General features: G+C 44.3%; 1 long non-coding RNA gene across 1 annotated transcript; it reads right to left on the reverse strand.

The window, feature by feature from the left end:
• Positions 1-5,860: 5,860 nt before the first annotated feature.
• Positions 5,861-6,201, reverse strand: LOC149985194 (uncharacterized). The gene is made up of 2 exons (XR_016490399.1): positions 6,126-6,201; positions 5,861-6,023 (listed from the first exon to the last, which is right to left on the reverse strand). It is a non-coding gene; the product is annotated as an uncharacterized LOC149985194 (long non-coding RNA).
• Positions 6,202-25,888: the final 19,687 nt, after the last annotated feature.

Here is a 25,888-nt window from a genome sequence, read left to right on the forward strand (position 1 = left end):
TAATGAAGGTAGAATACATGTTCGACAGGAACATTTGTTTAAATGGTAACAGGGCTTCCATGCCTGTTTCAATGAGTAGGTAAGTAAGCTGAACGAAGCCTATGATAGTAAGCTTGTGGGTGTTCATTCCAAGCTTGTTTGACCGTGTTAACCAGTGAGCTATTGTGTTTGCGAGTTGCAGAACCACTGAATACTAATTTCAAAGCTGTGGCAAGTTTAGCGTAGTCATTTAGCACATGTTGCTGTTGTAGGCGAATGAACCTTGTCACGTGTCTATTCGACGTTCGCTTCAACAGCTAAACCCTGTCAGAACCCGTAGCGTTCGGGTAGCCATCCAACGCGTCCTCTATGTCAGCTAGGAACGTCAAGAGAGCGGAGAGGGTTGGCTTCATCCTATGGGGAAAGTGGGGCCGAAAAGCCAAGAGGAGACGCCAAGCTTTGGCTTTGTTGGCCAAGAGGCGCCATATTACGAATTGCCAAGAGGAGAAGACTGAGGGACACTTAATGGAGGCAATGTCTGAAACCTATCATCTTCACTCCTTTGAGTGCAGGGCTCCGGTTGCTTGGATGGGTAGTCACGCTGTGGAGCGTGACCATTCTGGATTTCCTCCAGATGGTACTGAAGGGTGGTATTCTGCTGCATTGCAGAGTCCACTTGAGCGCTTAGAGTACTGATTTTGGAAACGTGAGTGTCGCACCTGCTCCTTTCGGTCTCAAAGTCATGGTTTGCAGATAGAGGTCCTGAGTACGGAGTGAGAGATTCAGTGATGAGATTTCTTCCTCTTGCTTAGATATCAAGATTTCCATCTTCATCACCCGAGTTCTCTCATCATTCATTTGATCAGCGACTTCAATGAGTTCTGCTGATTTGTCATCCAACTTAGTCATTGTGTTCACTAATTGATTGTCTTTGGTCTGCAGAATTGAGTAGAACTGTGCAATTACTTTTAATTGTTCAGATTTCAAACGCAGTTTCTCGACTAGCAGAACGTTTTTATTTCCTGCTTTTGTCAATAGTTAGACATGTTATGACATGTCATGTTAGACATGTCTGACACGTGCTTCAGCTGTGCACTGTGGTATTGGAACGATGCCACATTTTTATGGCAATACATCAGTGCAAAAGTGGGGAGAACTGTCACAAAGCCTGTGTTTGATGGTTGATTTTGGAGAGAGTTCGCAATTTCAGCTGTTTTTTCGCTAATGGTATAATTAGGGTTGGTATCGCTGCTGAGGTCAGAGATCAATCCTTTTATGGGTGGAGGTTCACTAATTAGCGGAGGAGTGGTGACCACCTCCTTTGATAGCTTGCACATTATTAGAAAAATTTAGAGGAAAAATGTTCCTTCTTTTTTTTTTAAGTTTGGGTTTGGAATTCATTGGAAGCTGCAAAGACAAGTTTAATCTATTTATAGATGTTGACGAACTATCAGTACTGTACCAGTAATGTGGAAGTTGGACGTCAATGAATTTGCAAAAGCAAATTGAATTAATTAATCAATGCCAATGATTAATCCTACCTGGGTAGGCTATCTGGGTATTAAACTTTAATTAACCTGAGAAGTTTCTTCATCTAGGTTAATATGAGAAGTTTAAAAGTGTCTCATTTGATTGGAAGAACATTAAGTTATGTTCAACAATTTAACTTATTCAATTGAATGAGACGATAATCCATACAATCTCCATTGATTGGATATCATAAGTGTAAACTGTCACGATTCTTCAAAGTCGAACCCAGAAGCAGACCAGGACAAGGAGAGTAGGAAAAAGGTGAGTATTTATTTACAAGTGAATGGGTAGATATATCCAGGTGGTGTAGCGGGTAGCGGTGATGAGTTGATGGGAGTAAATAGGTGGATCCAATGGGGAAGCGGAATCTGACGACCAGGCGGGAATGGGGTAAATGATCCGGGTGAGTAACTGAAGACAGAACAAACAGAGGTAAGTTCAAGGCAAGCAATACGTAACAAACAAAACAACTTCTATCCAACTTGAGGCTGATACTCTGGCACAACATACTGTTCATGGCTAACGATCCGGCAGGGAATGGATGTCAGGTCCGGGCTTATGAAGAGGAGAGATGATGATCAGGACCAGGTGTGCAGATAGCTGATGGGATACAGGTGCGGATAATCAGAAACCCCAACTGGCTACATTGCCCGGCAACCAGACAGGGTGCGTTCCAGGACGCCGGAAAAACTATCCAGGACAGAACATAGGCAAAAAACAGACTCAGGAAACGGGATTCGTGACAGTACCCCCCCTCCGACGAACGCCACCGGGCGGACTACCCGGAGCGCCAGGGTGGAGGCGGTAAAAGTCACGAAGCAGGTCATCGTCAAGGATCTGACGCCGAGGAATCCAACTCCTCTCCTCAGGACCATATCCTTCCCAATCCACTAAATACTGGAACCCTCGACCCCGCCGTCTGGAGTCCATGATGCGGCGCACCGTGTAGACAGGACCACCTCCGATCATCCGAGGAGGAGGAGGACGAGGGGGCAACAGAGGACTGAGGTGAACCGGCTTGAGGCAGGAGACATGAAAGGTGGGGTGTACTCGAAGCGTTGCCGGCAATTTTAGTCGGACCACAGCAGGGTTAATGATTCTCTCCACCACGAACGGACCAATGAACTTTGGTGACAGTTTCCTCGACTTAGTCCGTAGAGGAAGATCCCGTGTAGCCAACCACACCTTATCTCCGATGGTATAAGCGGGAGCAGGAATACGGTGACGATTCGCCTGGATCTGATACCGGTCAGAAACTCTAAGGAGAACCTTCCTGGCCCAATGCCAGGTCCGGTGGCAACGACGAATGTGGGCCTGGACAGAAGGGACCGAAAGATCCCTCTCCTGAGAAGGAAACAAGGGAGGTTGGTATCCGTACAGGCATTGGAAGGGGGACATCCCAGTGGCAGATGACGGAAGGGTATTATGGGCATACTCGACCCAGGGTAATTGAGATGACCAAGAGGTGGGATCACAGGAGACAAGACAACGCAGCGTGGACTCCATCTTCTGGTTGGCTCTCTCCGCCTGACCATTAGATTGGGGGTGAAATCCAGATGTGAGACTGACTGTAGCTCCAATGGCCAAACAGAAGGATTTCCAGACAGCAGAGGTAAACTGAGGACCACGGTCAGAAACAATGTCACAGGGCAACCCGTGGACCCTGAACACCTCCCTAACCAGTATCTCGGACGTCTCAGTGGCAGAAGGCGCAGGGATGGAGTTTACCGTCAGTGGAGCTACGCTGAGACAGGATGGCGCCCACCCCCACATCAGACGCATCCACCTCCACAACGAACTGACGGGAAGTGTCAGGTTGAGAGAGAATCGGGGCGTTGGTGAATCGGCTCTTCAAATCTAGAAATGCTCGGTCTGCCTCAGGAGACCAACAGAATTTTCTGGTGCAAGACGTCAGTACAGTTAAAGGGGCGGCCACCCGGCTGTAATCACGGATAAACCTCCGATAAAAATTTGCAAACCCCAGGAATCTCTGGAGCTGCAATCTCGAACCGGGCTGGACCCAATCCCGAACCGCCCGAACCTTCTCTTAGTCCATCTTGAGCTCTCCCCTGGAGATGATGTAACCGAGGAAGGACGTCGTGTGGGCGTGAAAATCACACTTCTCAGCCTTCACGAACAGACGGTTCTCCAATAACCGCTGCAGGACCTGCTTGACATGCTGAACGTGGCTAGAAAGCTCCTTCAAGAAGATGAGGATATCATCCAGGTAAACAAACACAAAAATACCAATCATATCTCTCAGAACGTCATTCACCATACTTTGGAACACAGCAGGAGCGTTGGTCAGTCCAAACGGCATCACCTGGTACTCGAAATGTCCCATCGGAGTATTGAACCCAGTCAACCACTCGTCTCCCTCCTTGATCCGAACCAAATGATAAGCATTACGTAAATCAAGCTTCGTAAAAAACGTAGCACCCTGTAAAGAATCGAAAGCCGAGCTCATCAAGGGCAGGGGATACTTGTTCTTGACCGTAATATCATTCAAACCCCGATAATCAATACACGGTCGAAGAGAGCCATCCTTCTTGCTCACAAAAAAAAATCCTGCTCCCAGAGGTGATGACGAGGGCCGAATGAGACCTGCAGCTAGAGACTCCTTGATGTAGGTCTCCAAGGCCTCACGTTCAGGTCGAGAGATACTGTATAACCGTCCCTTGGGTAAGGAAGCTCCAGGAAACAGATTAATCGCACAGTCATAAGGTCGGTGGGGAGGAAGGGACTGAGCCTTCTGTTTACTGAATACTTCACCCAACTCGTGATATGTTTCTGGAACCAGGGACAAATCAGGAGGAACAGAGTCACTGACCTGACTGGAAATGGCAGGAGAACAGGCAGTCCTAAGACAGTTAGCATGACAATCAATGCTCCAACTAGTTACCTTACCCGTCACCCAATCAAACGAGGGATTGTGTTCCTTCAGCCAGGGGTAACCAATAACCAGAGGAACATGGGGTGAGGACAGAATGAAGAAGGAGATAAACTCTGAATGATTCCCCGACAACAACATCTTAACCGGTTCAGTCCTCATAGTGATCCGTGCCAGACTACTGCCGTTCAGAGTGGTTGCTTCAATGGCTTCCGGCAATTGCTCCTTAGAAAGCCCCAGCTGTTCCACCAAGTCGGCATCAATAAAGCTGCCATCGGCACCTGAATCGATAAAAGCGTTAATCTCTAAGCTCTGATCCTTATTCATAAGGGTCGCAGGAAAACGGGGTCTGACAGGATTCTGGAGAGGTTGAATCTGGCTCGCTAAAATTCCTCCCAAAACTAGCGAGCCGGGCAGTTTAACGAGCGCTGTGGACAAGTGGAGATGTAATGTCCTGAGCTACCACAGTAGAAACAGCTGTTGGTCTCACGTCTACGTTGGCGCTCCTCCTTAGTTAGCCCGTGTCGCCCCACTTGCATTGGTTCAGGATCTGGTGGCAAGACCCCTCCACTAATCCCGTGTGGTGAATAACGATCAATACGTTCTGGTTTACTTCCTGAACCGAATGGTAACCGAGTTGCTGATTGATTGGATGGGCCCCACTGCTTCTCCCTCCTCTCTCGGACTCTATTATCTACCCGAATAGATAAAGTGACCAAGCTGTCTAGATCACTAGGCTCTGGATAGGATATCAGCTCGTCCTTGAGTTGCTTCGACAACCCCTGGTAAAAAGCCGCTTGTAGTGACTCCTCATTCCAACCACTCTCCACAGACAATGTCCTGAACTCGATCATAAAGTCTACCACACTGCGAGCTCCTTGGCGAAGAGTGAACAAACGTTTAGCTGCGTCCTTACCTCGGATTGGATGATCAAAAAGCCTTCTCAGCTCTCCCGTGAATTCCTGGTATGAAGACATGCAGGTCCCCTGTCGTTCCCAAACGGCTGAAGCCCATTCCAGAGCTCTTCCACGCAGCAGTTCAATAACAAAGGCTATCCTAGCCTTGTCAGTGGCGTAAGAATAGGGCTGCAGATCAAACACTAACCCACACTGCATAAGAAACGAACGGCATCTTCCCAAATCCCCTTCATATTTATCAGGCGTCGGTACCTTGGGTTCACGGAAGGAAAACGCATCAGGCATGGCAGGTAAGATGGGTGAAATAGGTGGTGAATGAATCGCCAGCAAACTGAGCTGATCCTGGATCTGTGTCAAGCTAGCAGATAATTTCTGGATTGCAACCGCTATCTCCTGTAGCTCCGTCTTGTGTTGTCCCAATGTCCTCCCCTGCTGGGTAATGGCATGGCAAACGGAATCCAGGTCCGCTGGGTTGATTCTTAGCCGGATCGTTCTGTCACGATTCTTCAAAGTCGAACCCAGAAGCAGACCAGGACAAGGAGAGTAGGAAAAAGGTGAGTATTTATTTACAAGTGAATGGGTAGATATATCCAGGTGGTGTAGCGGGTAGCGGTGATGAGTTGATGGGAGTAAATAGGTGGATCCAATGGGGAAGCGGAATCTTCTGACGACCAGGCGGGAATGGGGTAAATGATCCGGGTGAGTAACTGAAGACAGAACAAACAGAGGTAAGTTCAAGGCAAGCAATACGTAACAAACAACAAAACAACTTCTATCCAACTTGAGGCTGATACTCTGGCACAACATACTGTTCATGGCTAACGATCCGGCAGGGAATGGATGTCAGGTCCGGGCTTATGAAGAGGAGAGATGATGATCAGGACCAGATGTGTAGATAGCTGATGGGATACAGGTGCGGATAATCAGAAACCCCAACTGGCTACATTGCCCGGCAACCAGACAGGGTGCGTTCCAGGACGCCGGAAAAACTCTCCAGGACAGAACATAGGCAAAAAAACAGACTCAGGAAACGGGATTTGTGACATAAACAGTAAATCAAATGTTGGGAACATTCAACACTGGTGCACTTCTCCCTAAAGCCGAAACCACATGGGATTCCCGCTGGGGCGGGGCTTCTGTCAGTACTGGATTACTGAATGGTTTTGCAAAAACCAAATTTTACTGATTGATCAATTTAATGATAAATCAGACCTGTATAGACTATTTGGGAATTAAACTTTAATTAACCTGAGAAGTTGCTTCATGTAGGTTAGTTTGGAAAAAGTTTACAATGTCTTATTTAGAAAACTCATCAATTTGGATATAATTTAAAATATCTATTTCAGAATGTAAATTGCCAGATTTACACTTATTAGTTCAATTGGATAAGACATTGATATCCATCTGGATATCATAAGTAATGACTTGAGTGTGACCTGAATAATTCTTCATGAACGAATATAGTAGGCACACGTCAGCGGTCAATGACTTCCCACACTGAAATCAAACGGAACTACCCGGGGCTGAACTCCCGTTCCGCAAGGTGGAGCAATTTCAATGTGGCACAAGAAACTAAAAATTGCTATTTTCCCTTGTTAGCTTTAGTATGCAAGCTAAACCCTCCTTTGTGCCTGAAAATGCAGCACATATGATTCCCTTGGCAAGGGAAAGGTTTTACTTATAACGTATTATGTTCAAACCCTTTTCGGCATTTTTTTTACGATGTTTTAACGAGAACACGCGGCAACAACGAAATGCGCCTTGGTCTACTTGCAAGAGAGACAGAGATATATATATATATCGCTGGTCAAGCTTTTCTCTCCTGAATTTCAATCGGCTGGCTCTTTGTCCTCGCTCAAGAAATTAATAATAACCTAGCCTACCCGCTTCTGAAACGCGCCAGGCAGAAATAGCCCTGCGTTTGGCCAAACGCTCTATTTCTCAGATTTCTATAATTAGCTTTCTCGGCCCTCATACAGAAATTTATTCGCTTACGTTACCCACTGACTACGTTAGCGAACAACAACGGAGGCGGGGGAAACTTCAACACACACACACACCCAATAGTGCTTGTCTTTAACACTCCAAAAATGTGTACAATAACTTGGTATATTATGTCATCTGTTTTTCAATTTTATACAGGCTGAATCAAAATGAAAGCGTCATTCTATTTTGGATTCCTATCAGGGGACTCCAATAATGTTGTGTCTTTGGCTATGCCGGATTAAGTGATATGACATGCTATTCTATAAAATAATTAATATTACCTGATTGAGCTAATCATGTAAATTTAATTAACTAGAGTCGTTATCTTCCGAATAAACTCTTAAAGACCTAGTAATATTTTACATCAATAGCAGTCAATATTAATCGTCATCTTAATTCAGTCTCATCTGAAAGTTGTAAATTCTTGGTTATCTGCACGAACCCTGGCTAACAATTTGAATCACCAATACAAAATTGGGTTTAATTATTTATTTACTAAATACCTAACTAACCACATAGAATTACACATACACATAATTAAATCATAACTTGATTACAAATTACGTCATAAAGGAAAACGTCCCTAGCGGGCGGAAAATATATGTCAGCTTGTTACACAAAGGAAAAGGGCTGGGTTTGAGTGAAAGAGCGGAAAGACTGAGGGACACAGGGAGAAGCTGTGCTATCGGAAATACAGTTTCTTATGCATTCTAAGTTACCGCCCATTTTGAAAAGGAAAATGTAATAAATATTTACTCTGAGCTGCGCTTCAGTAGGTTGGTGGTAGATGGAAGGCCGTGTTGCCCAACTGAGTCCTTTGAAGAATGCCTCTGGTTGTCAATTGGATACGTTGTAGTAACGTCGTTGTGTGGTAGACGGGATTTCTGTATTTATTATCTGAATCATTCTGACATCGGACCATTGTCCTACATTCTCGGAACAGGAGGTTATATTGTCGTCAAGGGCTTATATAGGAAGGGAGAGGAGGGCGTGTTTGAAAAGTTTTATAGTCCATATAGTCCCTTCACAGGGGCGGGCCACTGATTGAGAATAGCCCTTACTTATGAAAACCCAAATCTCACATTTTGGAAGCTAAAATCACATTTCATCCCATCACGAATAATTTCATATTCAAACATTTAAATTGAACAACAATTCCATGTGAATCCGATAACTCTGATGTGTAGACTTTCCACTGTAGAGTTTGTCATCTTATCATTGTCATGACTTCCGCCGAAGTTGGCTCCCCTGCCTGTTTGGGCGGTGCTCGGCGGTCGTCGTCACCGGCCTACAAGCCGCCACCGATCCCTTTTTCGTTGTCTATTTGTTTTGTCTTATTCGTTTCACCTGTGTCCTGTTGTATGTGCTTAATGGGCTTCCTTATTTAAAGTACGTGTACCCGCCCTTGTTTTGTGCGGAATTTGTGTTACGTGTGTGCGTTAGGTAGAGGTGTTCGTGTTCTGGACCTGGCGCCCTGTGTTTATGGGTGGTCCACATTATTGTCCACTGTGTTGTGGGCTTGTTATTTTTGTGCCGCATTAAAGTGCACCTTTTCGCTGTGGAACTCTCTGCGCCTGATTCCTTCCTCACTCACCTAGTCCCGCGTGACAGAATCCCGCACCGGTCATGGAAAACAGCAGGAGCAGCCGCACCTCCTCTCCCATCGATGGAGGAAAGCGTCCTCCATCTTACCAGTATTTTCCACCGGATTGGATCGGCGATGGATCTGATGATGGAGAGGATGGATCGATGGGAGAGGAGTGGCCTTCCCACCTCATCTCCAACACCCCCTCCACCAGCACCTCCTACCCCTGCTACCGGCTCCGGGCTCGTTAGCTGGCGCTCCGAAGGGAGTATGATAGGACGGCGGCTGGGTGTCAGGGGTTCCTCCTACAGCTTGAACTATACCTGGCGAGCGTTCGTCCTACTCCCTCAGGAGAGGAGAGCGTGAGCGTCCTCGTCTCCTGTCTGACGGGACGAGTCCTAGAGTGGGCAAAAACAGTGTGGAATGGCCCAGACTCTGTGAGGGATCACTACCCCAGGTTCACCCGCCGATTCTTAGCTGTATTCGATCACCCACCAAAGGGTCATGCAGCGGGTGAACGTCTGTTCCATCTGCGTCAGGAGACGAGGAGCGCGCAGGACTGGAGTTCAGGACCTTGGCCGCAGGAGCAGGGTGGAACGACAGGCCTTTGATAGACCATTTCCGATGTAGCCTCAGGGAGGACGTCCGCAGGGAGCTAGCGTGTCGGGACACCACCCTCACGTTGGATGAGCTTATAGACATGTCCATCCGTCTTGACAACCTGCTGGCTGCCCGCGGGCGTTCGGTACAGGCCCTGCCGTTTCCACCTCCCGGCCCTCCTGCTCCCATCCCCATGGAGTTATGGTGGGCTGTTTCGAGGGGGACCGGAGGAAGAGTTTCTTCCTGCACCAGTTGTGATCGGCAAGGACACATGGCCGACCAGTGCTGGAGGAACTCGTCTGGGAGTCGGGAGGGCAGGCGGAGCACTACTCGGTCACCCCAGGTGAGTCAGCACCAGACTCACCCAGAGCTTCCTGTCGGTCATATGTATGTGTTAACCTCTTTTCCTGGGTTTTCTCCCTCTCTACAGCATAAGGCGCTAGTCGATTCAGGCGCAGCTGGGAACTTCATGGATCGTGGGCTCGCGTTAAGGCTAGGGATTCCTCTTGTGTCGTTAGACCTACCTTTCCCCGTGCACTCCTTAGATAGCCGGCCATTAGGGTCAGGTGTGGTCAAGGAGGCCACGGTGCCACTGGACATGGTAACGCAGGGGTCATTAGGAGCAGATTAGTCTATTCCTTATCGATTCACCTGCGTTTCATATGGTGTTGGGAATTCCCTGGCTAGCTCAGCACAACCCGGTGATTTCCTGGCGACAGGGGGCTCTTAAAGGGTGGTCAGAGGAGTGTTCAGGCAGGTGTATAGGAGTTGCCGTTGGTGCAACTACGGTGGAGAGTCCAGACTAGGTTTCCACCGTGCGCATTCCCTCTGAATATACAGATTTGGCTATCGCCTTCAGTAAAAGGAAGGCAACTCAATTACCACCCCATCGTCGAGGGGACTGCGCGATAGACCTCCTGGAGAATGCTGCACTTCCTAGGAGTCACGTGTACCCATTGTCCCAGGAGGAGACAGTAGCTATGGAGACATATGTTGCTGAATCGCTAGGACAGGGGTACATTCGGCCCTCCGCATCACCCGTCTCCTCGAGCTTCTTTTTTTGTGAAGAAAAAGGAGGGAGGTCTGCGTCCGTGCATTGATTATCGAGGTCTAAATTCTATCACAGTGGAGTTTAGTTACCCACTACCTCTACGGCGGTGGAATCATTTCACGCTTCTTCACAAAACTGGACCTGAGGAGTGCGTATAATCTGGTGCATATCCGGGGAGGAGATGAGTGGAAAACCGCATTTAGTACTACATCTGGCCATTATGAGTACCGCGTCATGGCATATGGGTTGAAAAATGCTCCAACCGTCTTCCAATCCTTCGTAAATGAGATTCTCCGAGACCTGCTTGGGCAGGGAGTGGTATTGTACATCGATGACATCTTGATCTATTCTGCCACACGCGCGGCGCACGTGTCTCTGGTGCGTAAGGTACTTGGGCGACTGCTGGAGCATGACCTGTATTGCAAGGCCGAGAAATGTGTGTTCTTCAAACAGGCCGTTTCCTTCCTGGGTTATCGTATTTCCACCTCCGGGGTGGTAATGGAGTGTGACCGCGTTTCAGCCGTGCGTAATTGGCCGACTCCGACCACGGTGAAAGAGGTGCAGCGGTTTTTAGGGTTTGCCAATTACTATCGGAGGTTTTCCGGGGTTTTGGTCAGGTGGCTGCTCCCATTACCTCACTGCTGAAGGGAGGACCGGTGCGCTTGTGTTGGTCAGCAGAGGCGGGCAGTCATCTGAAGGAGCTGTTCATCAATGCACCCGTGTTGGCGCATCCGACCCCTCTTTAGCGTTCATAGTGGAGGTGGACACCTTTTCCCTGTGGAACTCTCTGCCTGATTCCTTCCTCACCCACCTAGTCCCGCGTGACAATCATTGATGAGAATGTCTCAGATGACAACCGAATTGACATCATATTCATTAAGTACCACTGCATATGTTCAATTGTGGATTACCAGAATATAGTTAATTTCCCCCCACCTTCTGATGTTCCCAGAATCTCTATGTTAACCAAGGGTTTTGCAAATGTAACCTCAGTAGGGTAGAGAGAGGAAAAAGGGGGAAGAGGTATTTATGACTGTCATAAACCTACCCCCCAGGCCAACGTCATGACAATGTCCTGTAGTCCATGATCAGCTTTTTTGTCTTGCTGACGTTGAGGGAGAGGTTGTTGTCCTGACACCACACTGCCAGGTCTCTGACCTCCTCCCTATAGGCCAGTGGTCACCAACCATGAGTCATGATCACTTTCTGAGTCAAAATGCAAGCCGTGATCTACCATTAAGATTTTATTTAAACATGACTTAGAACACTTAAGCCTATGCAATATTAACCTATTAAAAACAGTTCTGTGGCAATAAGGTTAGTGCAGTAGGCTATAGTCACAATATATTATCACTGCCTATTGGCTATGCATGAATTGCCCTGCCAATGTTATTCTTCTCAGATCATTTGAAGTTATATTTTTAATAACTATATGATCACACTGGTAATAGATCAATTGTTGTATTACTTGTGAGGAACAAGTGAGCATAATAATTTGCTTCATTTTTTTTACTGGACTGATGGCCTGAAGGGAGGGAGCAGCGGCGAGGCTGCCTCTCACTTGACTCACCATCCCTCCGCTCAACTCAAGTTGCACTGCATTATTTCTGCCTCATGAACCAATTCATGTTGTCCAGAGAAAGTGAAATATTCCTCGATATTAAAAAAGTTCTACCTTCAAAATGGGAACACTTTGCCTTCCAGGCGCTAGGGCTGCTGAATCAAATGCACCTAACTCATTAACTAAATAAAACGAATAGGAACACAAGGCTTTATCACTGTTTAAAAAAAAAAAAGTTTGGTGATTGACTAGGAATGCCTCGGAGCAGCCCTAGCGTCGGGAAGGCAAAGTGTTCCCATTTCATGTTGGTGACCACTGCTATAGGCTGTGTCATCGTTGTCGGTGATCAGGCCTACCACTGTTGTGTCGTCGGAAAACTTAATGATGGTGTTGGAGTTGTGCACGGTCACGCAGTCATGAGTGAACAGGGAGTACAGGAGGGGACTAAGCACGTACGCCTGAAGGGCCCCATGTTTAGGGTCAGCATGGCGGATGTGTTGTTGACTACCCTCACCACTTGGGGCGCCCCATCAGGAAGTTCAGGGTCCAGTTGCATAGGGAGGTGTTCAGTCCCAGGGTCCTTACCTTAGTGATGAGCATGGAAGGCACTATGGTATTGAGCTGTAGTCAATGAACAGCATTCTCACATAGGTGTTCCTCTTGTCCAGGTGGGAAAGGGCAGTGTGGGGTGCAAAAGAGATTGCGTCATCTGTGGATCTTTTGGGGCGGTATGCAATTTGGAGTGGGGTCCAGAATGTCTGGGATGATGGTGTTGATGTGAGCCATGACCAGCCTTTCAAAGCATTTCAAGGCTACAGATGAGAGTGCTACGGGGCAATAGTAATTTAGACAGGTTACCTTGGCTTTCTTGGGCACAGGGACTATGGTGAAGTTGAAAATGTCAGTGAAGACACTTTTGCTTGTAAGCAGGAATCAGAAAGATAGAGTTATGGTCTGATTTGCCAAACGGGGCGAGGGAGAGGCTTGTATGTGTTTCTGTGTGTGGAATAAAGGTGATCTAGAGTTTTGTCACCTAGTTGCACTGGTGACATGCTGGTAGAAATGAGGTATAACAGATTTCGGTTTCCCTGCATTAAAATCACTGGCCGCTAGGAGCGCCGCCTCTGGATGAGCATTTTCTTGTTTGCTTATGGCCTTATACAGGTTGTAGAGTGCTGTTTGTGGTGGTAGATAGACATCTATGATAAATAGGTGAAAACTCTCTTGGTAGATATACTCAGCAAAAAAATATGTCTTTCAAAGATAATTCGTAAAAATCCAAATAACTTCACAGATCTTCATTGTAAAGGGTTTAAACACTGTTTCCCATGCTTGTTCAATGAACCATAAACAATTAATGAACATGCACCTGTGGAACGGTCATTAAGACACTAACAGCTTACAGACGGTAGGCAATAAAGGTCACAGTTATGAAAATACAGGTACAGGATGGCAACAACAACTGCCAGAGTTGGACTGAGGGCTTGTAGGCCTGTTGTAAGGCAGGTCCTCACCAGACATCACCGGAAAGAACGTCGTTCAAAAACTACAAACCTACAAACTACATACCTCAGATTTCCCACTTCTTGTTTGGATTTCTTCTCAGGTTTTTGCCTGCCATATGAATTATGTTGAGTTATGTTATACTCACAGACATCATTCAAACAGTTTTAGAAACTTCAGAGTGTTTTCTATCCAATACTAATAATAATATGCATATATTAGCATCTGGGACTGAGTAGGAGGCAGTTTACTCTGGGCATGCTTTTTATCCGAAAGTGAAAATGCTGCCCCCTAGCCCAAACAGGTTAAGAAAGACACACACACTTCCACCACCCAACGCTACTGTTCTGTCCTGCCAATGCATAGAAAAACCAGCTAGATGTATATTGTCCATATCCTTGTTTAGCCATGACTCAGAGAAACAGAACATTTAGCAGTTCTTCTGAAGATGGGAGACAGTGCACATGAATAGATCTCAGTTAATGGAAAGCAACTAATTTAGCGGACAATCCACCATCTACAAATTGACAATTTAATCTCTGCATATCCCTCTTGACTTCCCCTTTAAAAGTATTCTTAGCTATTCTATCTCCTTAAGAAATGAAATCCTCTATCAATGTACTTAACAAGCAACTACAAATAATAGGGGAGAGTGGAGTAAGTTGAGCCATTTTCTACATTCAACCTCACTCCGTCAAGGTAAATATAGCATTCTTTCTAAAAAAAGACATATACATATATTTCAGGATGTTGTGTATCCCTGGAAATAATCAAAATTCATGTAAACGTTACAGTTTCGAAAACATAGCTTGTCCCAAAAAAAGTGGTCGTAAATTGAGTTGCGAGACAGGGTAAGTTAAGCCGCCTATACATTTCGGTACTAAATTAAATATCACCACTACCTTTTTAAAACCATGTCTATCTTTATTTCCCAAACACAATACAACACAATTACAATAGCTTTTTGGTCTTTCAATCATTTTAAGCATCTTTTAAGACAGGCTTAGCACCTAACAAACACTTTGTACTTTTCCCCCCTTAACTTTTAACATAGGCCAGGCTCTGTTGTTACTTTATATCCCAGCGATAATTCCTTGCATTACGCCTGAGGAGAAAACACTTCAATTTGCTCAACTTGCCATTGGCACAACATTTCAACAATTTTAGCCCACACAGCTTCAATGATGCATTTTCATGCATTGTTAAGGACCTCATATTGAAGCTCATAGAGACCCCAACTGATGTGTAGCACAATCTTAAAAGTATCTACTTTGGTTTAGATGCAAGCATCATGACACCTCTAACACAAAATCAGTTTTTGGGACCTAACTTTTCCATGTGGTTTCTTCCATTCACAGACTTCATGAAATGATGACCTCTTCCTTAAATATTGTGTCAAAATATACACTTTGGTATGGTTTCCTAGAAACAAAGGTGGCTCAACTTACCCCATTGGCTCAACTTACCCCACTCTCCCCTACATGCATAAGAAAATGGGGATCCATAATAATCGGATGATCAAAGGATTTCCACACACTGAATCAGAGGCGCGCTTACAGTGTAAATGCGGTGCTTGCACTTTGTAACCTCAGAACAGGCATGGAGACTGTGAAGCCATTACAAGGTCAATACCAGTCCTTTCTCTGGTTCCCTGAACACTTCTTAAAGAAGCCTGCTGCTGTAACCCCATTGCCCAACACACCCCATGGATCACTTTCATTGATCTCACTCTTTCCTGGCATCTGGTTCCCTCCAATAGGACATTAATTATTCAGGAAAAAAAAGTGCAATGAGGTCTGTGTTTGGGGAGGACAGGGGAGGGTCGCCAGCAATCCCTTCCCCAGTAAAGGCCAGTGATGCAGAGAACATAATACTGTCTCCTTTTTTCAAAACTCTACACACAATTCCCAAAACTGCACACACAAAATGCAAAATGCCTCACATCTCCTTCAAAATGTAACACTGCATTCAAAATGCCATAAACACATGTCAGAATGAAGCATTTGCATCAAATGGCAAACACTGCTTTCATAATAGTACATTTTTGGATATACCATGTAAACACTGCTGTTCTAAATCTAAAGCTCTTTGGTCTTTCATAGGCTTATATCTACATTTCAATACAATGTTCTACAGTGAAAGTAATCTGCTGAGAGGGGTAACAAGTACACTGTAAACACAAATGCAATGTTGAAACAGAAAATATTTATTAGGCCAAACATTACTGTTGTATACATTAGCATACAACAAAACCATAAACATATGTAAACCAAAAGTATATTCTTTAGAATACAGTAAAGAACATAATTGTGTGTGTGGGGTCCCGGGGGGGCAGGGGGGGCAGTCCAGGAATTGGTAGGGGGGGGGGGGGGGGGGGCAGTCACCAGTGCTCAGCTACGCTTCATCTCTTCTCCGGCCTGGGTCTGGCCACAATACCACAATACTTCGTCCACATCACAAGATACGTTTTCTTTTGCCAAACATCGAGGGAAGTATCTCCTAGCATGGCGTATCCAACCTTGGACAGAGGCAACCTCTATGTCCCCACATGCTTCCTCCATTGCCTGGAGAAGAGGCATGCGGGCATAGGGTTGGCGATCATACACTTTCCAGCGCCAGGCTGAGAAGGATTCCTCTATGGGATTTAGAAAAGGTGAATATGGGGGTAGGTACAAAACTACAAATTGTGGATGGGTGGCAAACCAGTTTTGGACCAGAACAGCCCGGTGAAAACTAACATTGTCCCATAAAACCACAAATCTAGCAGGCTCCTGATCTGGATCAGGGACAAGCATTGTGTAAATTGAGCATATGGCCGGTGTTGTATGGACCCAGTGTGGCATCGTGATGGAGGACCCCGTTTTGAGTGATGGCAGCACACATAGTTATATTATCCCCACGCTGTCCAGGGACATTGGTAATTGCCCTCTGTCCTATTACATTTCTTCCGCAGCGCCTGGTTTTGGTGAGGTTGAAGCCAACCTCATCCACATAAATACATTCATGGTGAATTACATGGCATCCAGCTTCAAAACGATCTGTAACAAACAAAATGATATACAGATGAGTAAATATGGTATGTCTGAAGTACTGGAAGTAGTGTTGCATACATACCTCTACAAAGTCATGTGGCATTTTCTTGACTCTGTCAGAGTTTATCTCAAATAAAGTTGTTTCATCGTCACTCAGTGCCGTTGGAGGATGCGTTGTGTGGTCGACAGGCTTACAGCATTGATGTTGTTAAATATGATGTCATTATTCAAGATGTGCTCTCTTATCTCGCAAATCCTAATTGAATTGTTGGCCAAAACCATATTTTTAATTGCAGTCTCTTGTACATCTGTAAACAAGTGTCCTCGTCCTCCATGATGTCTTTGCCTTTCCACTCTGTACAGAATTCAAACACAGTATGTGTTCAGCATAGGAACTGTAAACAATGAACAAAAAAATGTAGTACAGCATGATAACCAACCTCATTAATTTAATGCAGTGCAGTAAATGGATGGCTTAGAGTTACAAATGTTTATGCAATACTATGCAGTCATACGTATTTTACAGTACATTACTGTAATGCTAAAATAGTCATTAGATAGTTGCATGTTCTCATTTCTGAAGGTTCGGATTATGTAAATCGACTCTCTCATGGTCAAACCGTGGTTGATCACATTTTTATTTTACCTTTATTTAACTAGGCAAGTTAGTTAAGAACAAATTCTTACTTTCAATGACGGCCTAGGAACAATGGGTTAACTGCCTGTTCAGGGGCAGAACGACAGTTCAAACCCCACTTGTCAGCTCGGGGGTTTGAACTTGCAACCTTCCAGTTACTAGTGCACCGCTCTAACCACTAGGTGAAAAGCTAGTGATTACCCTGCCATGATCAAAAAATATTGCCCTAATCTCATCAGAGATGGCTCTCCTTCCTTCTCTTCTTTGCCCTCATCCTCTTCTTCCTCTTCCTCTCCCTCCTACTCCTCTTGCTCTCTGTCCATTGTTGGCATCCATTGTTCAAAACAGGTCATCTGACCTTTGACCTATTTATAGGCCTATACTACAGTAAAGCAGTGATTGGTTAGTGAAAAGCTAGTGATTAGTGGTAAGCTATTAGTGTTTGCACATGTGAGGAGTGTGTGTGTGACCTGGTGAATAAGTGTAGCATTTTGATTGGTTGTGTTTGGAAAAGGAAAGCGAGTCACTTCCTGTTCGATTTTTGTGTTTTAGGTAGGGAATTGTGCGTAGTGTTTTGAAAAAAGTGTTTTATGCAATTGATAACTGAGTCAAAGGCTGAGAAATATCTTATGGTTTTGGATATTTGGTGTGTAGTTTTTCACTTTGAGTGAGAAGTTTCAAAAATCGTGTGACATGAAAAGATTTTGTGTGTAAGCAGTTGGAAAAAACTGTAATCAACACTCTATGCATGAACCACAGTACCGTCACAGTACCGTCATAGTACCTTCATAGTCCTGCTGTACACCAACAGGCCTGTGAATTTTTTATGACCTCTCCTGAATGGAAGGTGAAGACCAGGCCTAAAAGCCTTATAGAGGTTGACTTCTCTGACGTAAAAAAAACTAAACATACATTTCTCAAAGTGAAGAGAGTTGAACCATCAGAACAATAATGACTGCCTCTTCTGTAGCTGTAAAGCCCCTGTCTGTCCATCTGTGATCCCCAGGCATTAGGGAGCAGTTGGCTAGCCAGATGACAGACAGCCTACTCCCTTAAGCAGGACAGGGCCCCTCTACACCCAACATCCTGCAAGCAGAGATGAATACATGAAACATACTGTATAGTTTGGGTTAAGGGTAAGGTGAGGTGTTATGTGATTTGTGAGGTGCTTTGTGTCTGAAGTCACCCCAAACGTGATTAGTAAAATAATGTCATCCTCACTGATTGGCAGTTACTGTGAGCTGCAGTGCAAGGACACTGGATAGTCTCTGGATGGAGAGAGTGTTCAGATGACAAAAGAGTGTCAGTTAAGATTGCTGAGCCATTATCTTTTCTTAAAGAGTCACATGAGACATGTGAATGAATGAGAACATAATATGAGTGTGTTTTTATTTGTGACAGCAAGATAAGAGCAAAGAGGAGAGAAGCAATGAAGAGAGAATAAATTATTATAGTCATGATATCCCAAGACCAAATCAATAAAAAAGTAAGGTACAGGACTAAACAGTCATTTTCTGGTTGATCCAGCTGTGGTGTAGCTTAACTTTTAACTTCACCTTCAAGCGCAGTGCATGCAGACTGTACTGTGTGTGTGTGTGTGTGTGTGTGTGTGTGTGTGTGTGTGTGTAGGAGTGCGTACATTTTTGTGTGTGTGTGCAATTTATAATGCCCAGGGTAATTAGTCATTGTGGGATTAGTGTCTGGTAGAGGGCGTGTAATCGTTCCTGGATGAGGACTATGGCTGCCCTCCACACACCTCAAGCACTCAGCAGAGAGAGGTTTGTGTTGCCCTGTCCCGTGGGACAGCCTGGCATGGCATCCTGTAAAGACAGGGGAACAATGGAAAGGACAGGACACAACAGGGGGAAAGCATGGTGAGGGAGAAACTGAGGGCAGTGGACATGGAGAAAGGCATATAGCTGAAAGATACTGTACACATAGTCCAATACTGAACCACTGTGACAGAGGACGCATGCAATTTGATTGGAAGCCTGTCAGTAGTATTCAATTTCTATTCTATTTCCATTGAATATACCATTATCTTGATGTAAGTTAAGAGCACAGAAATGCAATTTCCTATCCACCGTCACTAACAAGCATGCTTTCATTGCATGAAATACAAAGGAGAACCAAATCATGTTAACTACATCTTAGAATTGATCCTCTGGGGACCAAAATCATCAGTGAAGAATGAAGGGGGTACAGCCTTAATCATGGATACATCATTGTTACAGAGGTTAAAGCAAGACAGTGTGTGTGTGTGTGTGTGTGTGTGTTAGATAGGTAGCATGTGAATTGATTCTCCATTAGTTAGAGGTATATGTGGGTGTAAAAGTACCACATGGACATTGTGCACTTGGAAAGTGCATTAATTTACCCAGCACGCCCTCCAACATCCCCTTCCCTCTCCTCCATTCATCATCTCCTCCTCCACTCACAAACAGCTCAGTCCAGCACGGCAGGGAAAGAGAGGACACCTCCAAAGTCTGAGCTCAAGAGCATCACCAACATATGTGCATCACATCCTAGCACTGGCAGTAACCTGCTTAGCAAACCCAAAATGCACTGCGGTGAATTATCGGCCAAAAATACATAAACAACCCTTCTGTTCCTTTTCTTCCCTGGTCCCACCGATTCACAGTAATGGTAGTTGGACCCTATCGACTGTGACATCCATGACTCTCAGGAATTTCCCTGCTTCCCGTTTGAGTGAAATAATAACCACGGATTGCAGCCTGGTGATGGTTATGACCCATATCAGTCACGTTGATGTATGCATCATCACCATGCTCAATTTCCCAAACTGCTCTTTTTTCATTACAGGGGGAGAATGGTGCTGCAGACGGAGGCCTGCGCTACGTCATAAACTTATACAGTGCATAAAAGGAAGTTCTAATTACCTGAGAGTAAAAATAGCTCCTGTGCCAGATTAATAGTCAGCACATCACGCTGGTATGTTCAACGTGCTGATTAGAGGTTATTTAATTTGAATCTGAATTGATGAAAAATAATTGGAATCAAGGGAGAGAAATTGGAATTGATTAAATTGTTACAGAAAAATGGAAACACAATGGGATGGAGACGACTGAGAATCACTGAAATTGACCTCAAACTAATTCAGCGCTAATTGCTTGGGGATACAGTTATGAGGTGGTGGCATGGCATGTTAAGGAGAAAAGCCTTGGTGGTCTCTCCTCTTCAGGGAAAAGCTCTGGTGAGCAGCTGGAGGAGTGGAGCGCAGTGTGGTTTCAGCAAGAGCAACTTCCTTGTCTGCTGAGAATGCCACTGTACTTTGTCTTTGCAGAGAGAACAGCTGGTGTGCGTGGCTTGACGCATGACCTTACATGCCATACGAGGAGAAAGGAGCAGTGAAAGATAAAGTAATGAAGAGAAAAAGGCATGGCCTCCATCTTCCCTGGCAACAACCCCAACGCTTCGCCCTCAATGGCTCAATGTTCCAATCAGGCGGGCAGCTGCAGTCCAGTGACATGGTGGATATTTCACCCTCTCTCTACCCGCCTCTCTCATGGCCCTTCTCATTACACTACCATATTGAGTAATTTAGCCCAAGTCCAGGGAGGGGCACTTATGAGCGTTTATACAACGGCTGGGTCTAATCCTGAATGCTTATTGGTTAAAAGCGCATTCCAGACGGTGTGTATTTCACAAGTTACCACCGGCTAGATCTTTGACGTTAAAATGCCTATTTACTCTGTTCCATCTGACTGCGCAATCCACGGTCTCATCTACCCAGCCAGGCACTTTATAAACTCCACTATAAAAAGCATCTAGACATTATCTCACATTTCTTTTAGACTAACATTTAGTTTTCAACAGCGGAGATTTGTATAAACCTTACTGTCTGTCTCTCGACATTTTCAACATTGTTTCAATATTCAAATTTGATCTCCAGCTATCTTATAGTAATGAACGTGTCGGGAGTCGGGATGAGCCAGACAGGCAGCGTTTCTCAGCCAGTCGAAATCATGAATCAGCTGGCATCATTCTTATGGATATATACAAAGAAAGGTCAATTGAAAAAAGGTCAAACAAAACTAAGTGCAGCTAGTTTGCAGTCTTTACAGCTTCAGTGTTTGAAGTGATTGTGTTAGCTGTGTTGTTGGCTAGCTCCTCTGACCAACAGTGTCCTGACGAGAGAGAGCGTTTTCTATGCCAGGCGAAATCGTGCCTCATTAGGTCATTGTTATGGATGTATCCAAATAAATGTCACTAGAAAACAGATTAAACAAATGCAAATGCAGCTACTGTTGTTATTCTTTTTGACATTTGACGTGACTGTAAGTTCGCCATAGTTGACTAGGTAGCAAGCAAGGGATAAGAACGTTGCCAGCCAGTATGTCAATGGAACATTTAGAACGAACCACTGTTCTGTATCCATAGATACAGAATAAAAAGACTGAACGACTGGGTCGAGTCTCTGGAAACCAAACCAATAGAACGAACAACCAGCCAGCTTGAGTAGCACAGGGGCCTACAGTAACAACAACTGTGCCAAAGATCCTCCAAACACCGGCCTCTTGGGCATTATCACTTAATTAAATATATGACCCCAGTGCCTCTCTCTCTCCCTCATCCACTGTGTCTACTCATGTCATTCATTACCCAGTGCCAGGGGGTAGGGGGTTAAGGGTTGGTTAGGCTGGTAAATAAATGTTACATGGTGGAATCTTCAGGGTATTACAGAGCCCTTAGCATGCCTGGAATGAGTGAACTTGAACTGGGGAACGGCGATGGAGAGGACAGCCTTGCTCGTAACACGGCTTTACAGACAATTTGATTTTAATGTGATGACTCGGAGAGAGTCGCATGCAGAAAGAGCTGCATGACTTGCATGATGAGCACAACGACATACTACATGTCACTTCCCATCTAGAGTTCAGGTCATCTCTAAGTCCTTGAGTTCCTTTTAGAGTATGAGAAAGCAGCATCTTAGCCCCAACCCCCATCTCTTCCATCAAGAAACCACATCCAGCCTTTACTGACTCTTCTTCCTATCGATGCTTATCTGTTATCTTCCATCTTGCTTGCCAACTCGGACACAACAGTATTGTCCTCTTGCTATATGACACTTCTAGCATTTTCCTGTGATAAATACACTGTACTCTGGGAGCCTGCATTTCATGTGGGACACCACCTACTACAGCCGGTTAATAGAAATATAAATCTCTACACGGAAGATGGATGTACGGAACATATTTCCCCACTCCAAACTTAATCTTGGAGGGAAAATGGTAGTGAAAGCTAAGGACAACAGTTCCATATATCTTGATACAGAAAACCCATTTGACACAGGAGGGTTTCTCAGTTAGACTGACTCCCAAAATACTGTAAAAGATTCAGACTTAGTAAAATAAACATTTATCCATTTCAAAATCTCATTTCATTATGTGATAAAAAATCAAATATGGCTTAACATTACTGTGAATTTACACAACCAGAAATAATGCCTTTATATTTCCTACTATGCCATTTTATTTTTTAGGTGTGCTCAGCTGTTTGCTTGGCCTAGGCTATATGTTAGGTCAGAGATACAGTATGTGCTTTAAACTGCCAAGCTCTCCATCACTGGGCTGTCTGTTGAGGCCAAAGTCAGAGGGTCAGATGAGGCCATCCATCACAGAGCAGGGCTTCCTGGCCTGGTCCTGGCCTGTTCCCAGCAGTGGCAACACCACTTCCCCACTGTCTGCATTCCCACCCCGGACCACACACCCCTCAACCCGGAGTCAACGATGATTACCCAGCAATCCCAGCATTGATCATTTGACACACCATCATTAATGGATGGGCCTGTCTATAAGTGGGGAAGAGGGTGGAGAATTAGAGAGGAGACATCTCATCTATAATCTAGAGACCCTCCCTCCCTCCGGTTTGAATATTTAATTTATATTCTCCTGGAGATACTGTCCACCTGGACCTCCTCTACATAGACTTATAGCTAGCTATGGTAATACATTATCCAGTTCATCTGAACCATGACAAGGAGAAGAGGCTTTGGATATACACTCCCCTACCTATTTATTTGGACAGTGAAGCTAAAACTTTTAATTTGTCTCTGTACTCCAGCATTTGGGATTTGAGATCAAATGTTTCATAGGATTTAGGATTTTATTAGGATGCCCATTAGCTGGGGTCCACACAGAACATAAAACATTACATAATACAGAACATTAATAAACAAGAACAGCTCAAGGACATAGCAACATACATTTAAATACAACAATTCAAAAGGTTTACAATTCACAATAAAAGTTACTCCAAAATGACATAATACATTATTTTTCATTAATTTCTAGCACAACATAATCTGAAACACAACCAAAACAAACTGCAAATGCATCCAGCAAGTTTATAGAGCCACAAGCAAGTCATTGCATTCTAGGAATATGGGACCAAATACTAAACTTTTGACTACTTATAATTGAATTTGTCTAAATACTTATTTAAAAAAATGTGTTCAAATGGGGGGACTAGACACAAAGTGATTTCATATCTAAATGGTAAAAAAGATATGAATGAAAATATCCTCAAATAAAAGGTGCCATGTTATACTGTCGTCTCATATAAAACATTTAATCTCAAATCCAAAATCATCAAGTATAGAGACAAATGTAACAATTTTAGCTTCACTGATTTGAACAGTGTTTCACAGGCAGGTTCCTACTCTCATCAAACCCACCCAAAAAAAGACTTGCCTGTCGCCTCACTCTGAATACACATCACCTTACACAAACCTGACAAATGACCAGGTGTTGCTATGAATGGTTTATAAAAACAGTTGTTTGGGCTAATACAAATGTTTCCTAGATACACACTTTTGATTATATCACCTACAACGGACAGTAATTGATCATATAACACACATTATTATACATTATTTCCTATGAAGTAAAAAAAATATTGGGCCATCCACCATCCTTTGTTTTTACAGCTTTTCCTTTTTTGTTACATGTACATTCTACACACATTTTACATACATTGCACTTTTGGTTTTACAATGTAGTTACATAGCAGGAATATAGTAATTTGACATACATAACATCTGGATAGATAGTACTTTAACACATACGGTATACACGAGTGTTTTCGTGTGTATCAAGAATGGTCCTCCACCCGAAGGACATCCAGACAACTTGACACAACTGTGGGAAGCATTGGAATCAACATGAGCCAGCATCCCTGTGAAATGCTTTAGACAAATTGTAGCATCAATGCCCTGACAAATTGAGGCTGTTCTCAGGGCAAAAACTCGATATTAGTAATGTGTTCTTAATGTTTTTTTATACTCATTATACATTACAGTTGAAGTCAAATTTCTTGTAAACAAACTATAGTTTTGACAAGTCGGCTAGGACATCTACTTTGTGCATGACACAGGTCATTTTTCCAACAATTGTTTACATACAGATTATTTCACTGTATCACAATTCCAGTGGGTCAGAAGTTTACATACACTCAGTTGACTGTGCCTTTAAACAGCTTGGAAAATGCCAGAAAATGATGTCATGGCTTTAGAAGCTTCTGATAGGCTAATTGACATCATTTGAGTCAATTGGAGGTGTACCTGTGGATGTATTTCAAGGCCTACCTTCAAATTCAGTGTATCTGCTTGCCATCATAGGAAAATCAAAAGAAATCAGCCAAGACCTCAGAAAAAATAATTGTAGACCCCCACAAGTCTGGTTCATCCTTGGGAGCAATTTCCAAATGACTGAAGGTACCATGTTCATCTGTACAAACAATAGTACGCAAGTATAAACACCATAGGATCACGCAGCCATCATACCGCTCAGGAAGGAGACGCTTTCTGTCACCTAGAGATGGATGTAACTTGGTGCGAAAAGTGTAAATCAATCCCAGAACAAAAGCAAAGGACCTTGTGAAGATGCTGGAGAAAACAGGTACAAAAGTATCTATATCCACAGTAAAACAAGTCCTATATCGACATAACCTGAAAGGCCGCTCAGCAAGGAAGAAGCCACTGCTCCAAAACCGGCATAAAAAAGCCAGACTACGGTTTGCAACTGCACATGGGGACAAAGGTCGTACTTTTTGGAGAAATGTCCTCTGGTCTGATGAAACAAAAATAGAATTGTTTGGCCATAATGACCATCGTTATGTTTGGAGGAGAAAGGGGAGGGTTGCAAACTGAAGAACACCATCCCAACCTTGATGCACGGGAGTGGCAGCATCATTTTGTTAGGGTGCTTTGCTGCAGGAGGGACTGGTGCACTTCACAAAATAGTTGGCATCATAAGGGATGAAAATTCCGTGGATATATAGAAGCAGCATCTCAAGACATCAGTCAGGAAGTTAAAGCTTGGTCGCTAATGGGTCTTCCAAATGGACAATGACCCCAAGCATACTTCCAAAGTTGTGGCAAAATGGCTTAAGGACAACAAAGTCAAGGTATTGGAGTGGCCATCACAAAGCCCTGACCTCAATCCCATAACAAATTTGTGGGCAGAACTGAAAAAGCGTGTTCGAGGAAGGAGGCCTACAAACCTGATTCAATTACACCAGCTCTGTCAGGAGGAATGGGCCAAAATTCAACCAACTTATTGTGGGAAGCTTGTGGAAGGCTACCCGAAACGTTTGA

Source organism: Oncorhynchus mykiss, chromosome 2 (genome assembly GCF_057628025.1).
Source record: "Oncorhynchus mykiss isolate SJ-2025 chromosome 2, ASM5762802v1, whole genome shotgun sequence".
NCBI classification, from domain to species: Eukaryota; Metazoa; Chordata; class Actinopteri; order Salmoniformes; family Salmonidae; genus Oncorhynchus; species Oncorhynchus mykiss.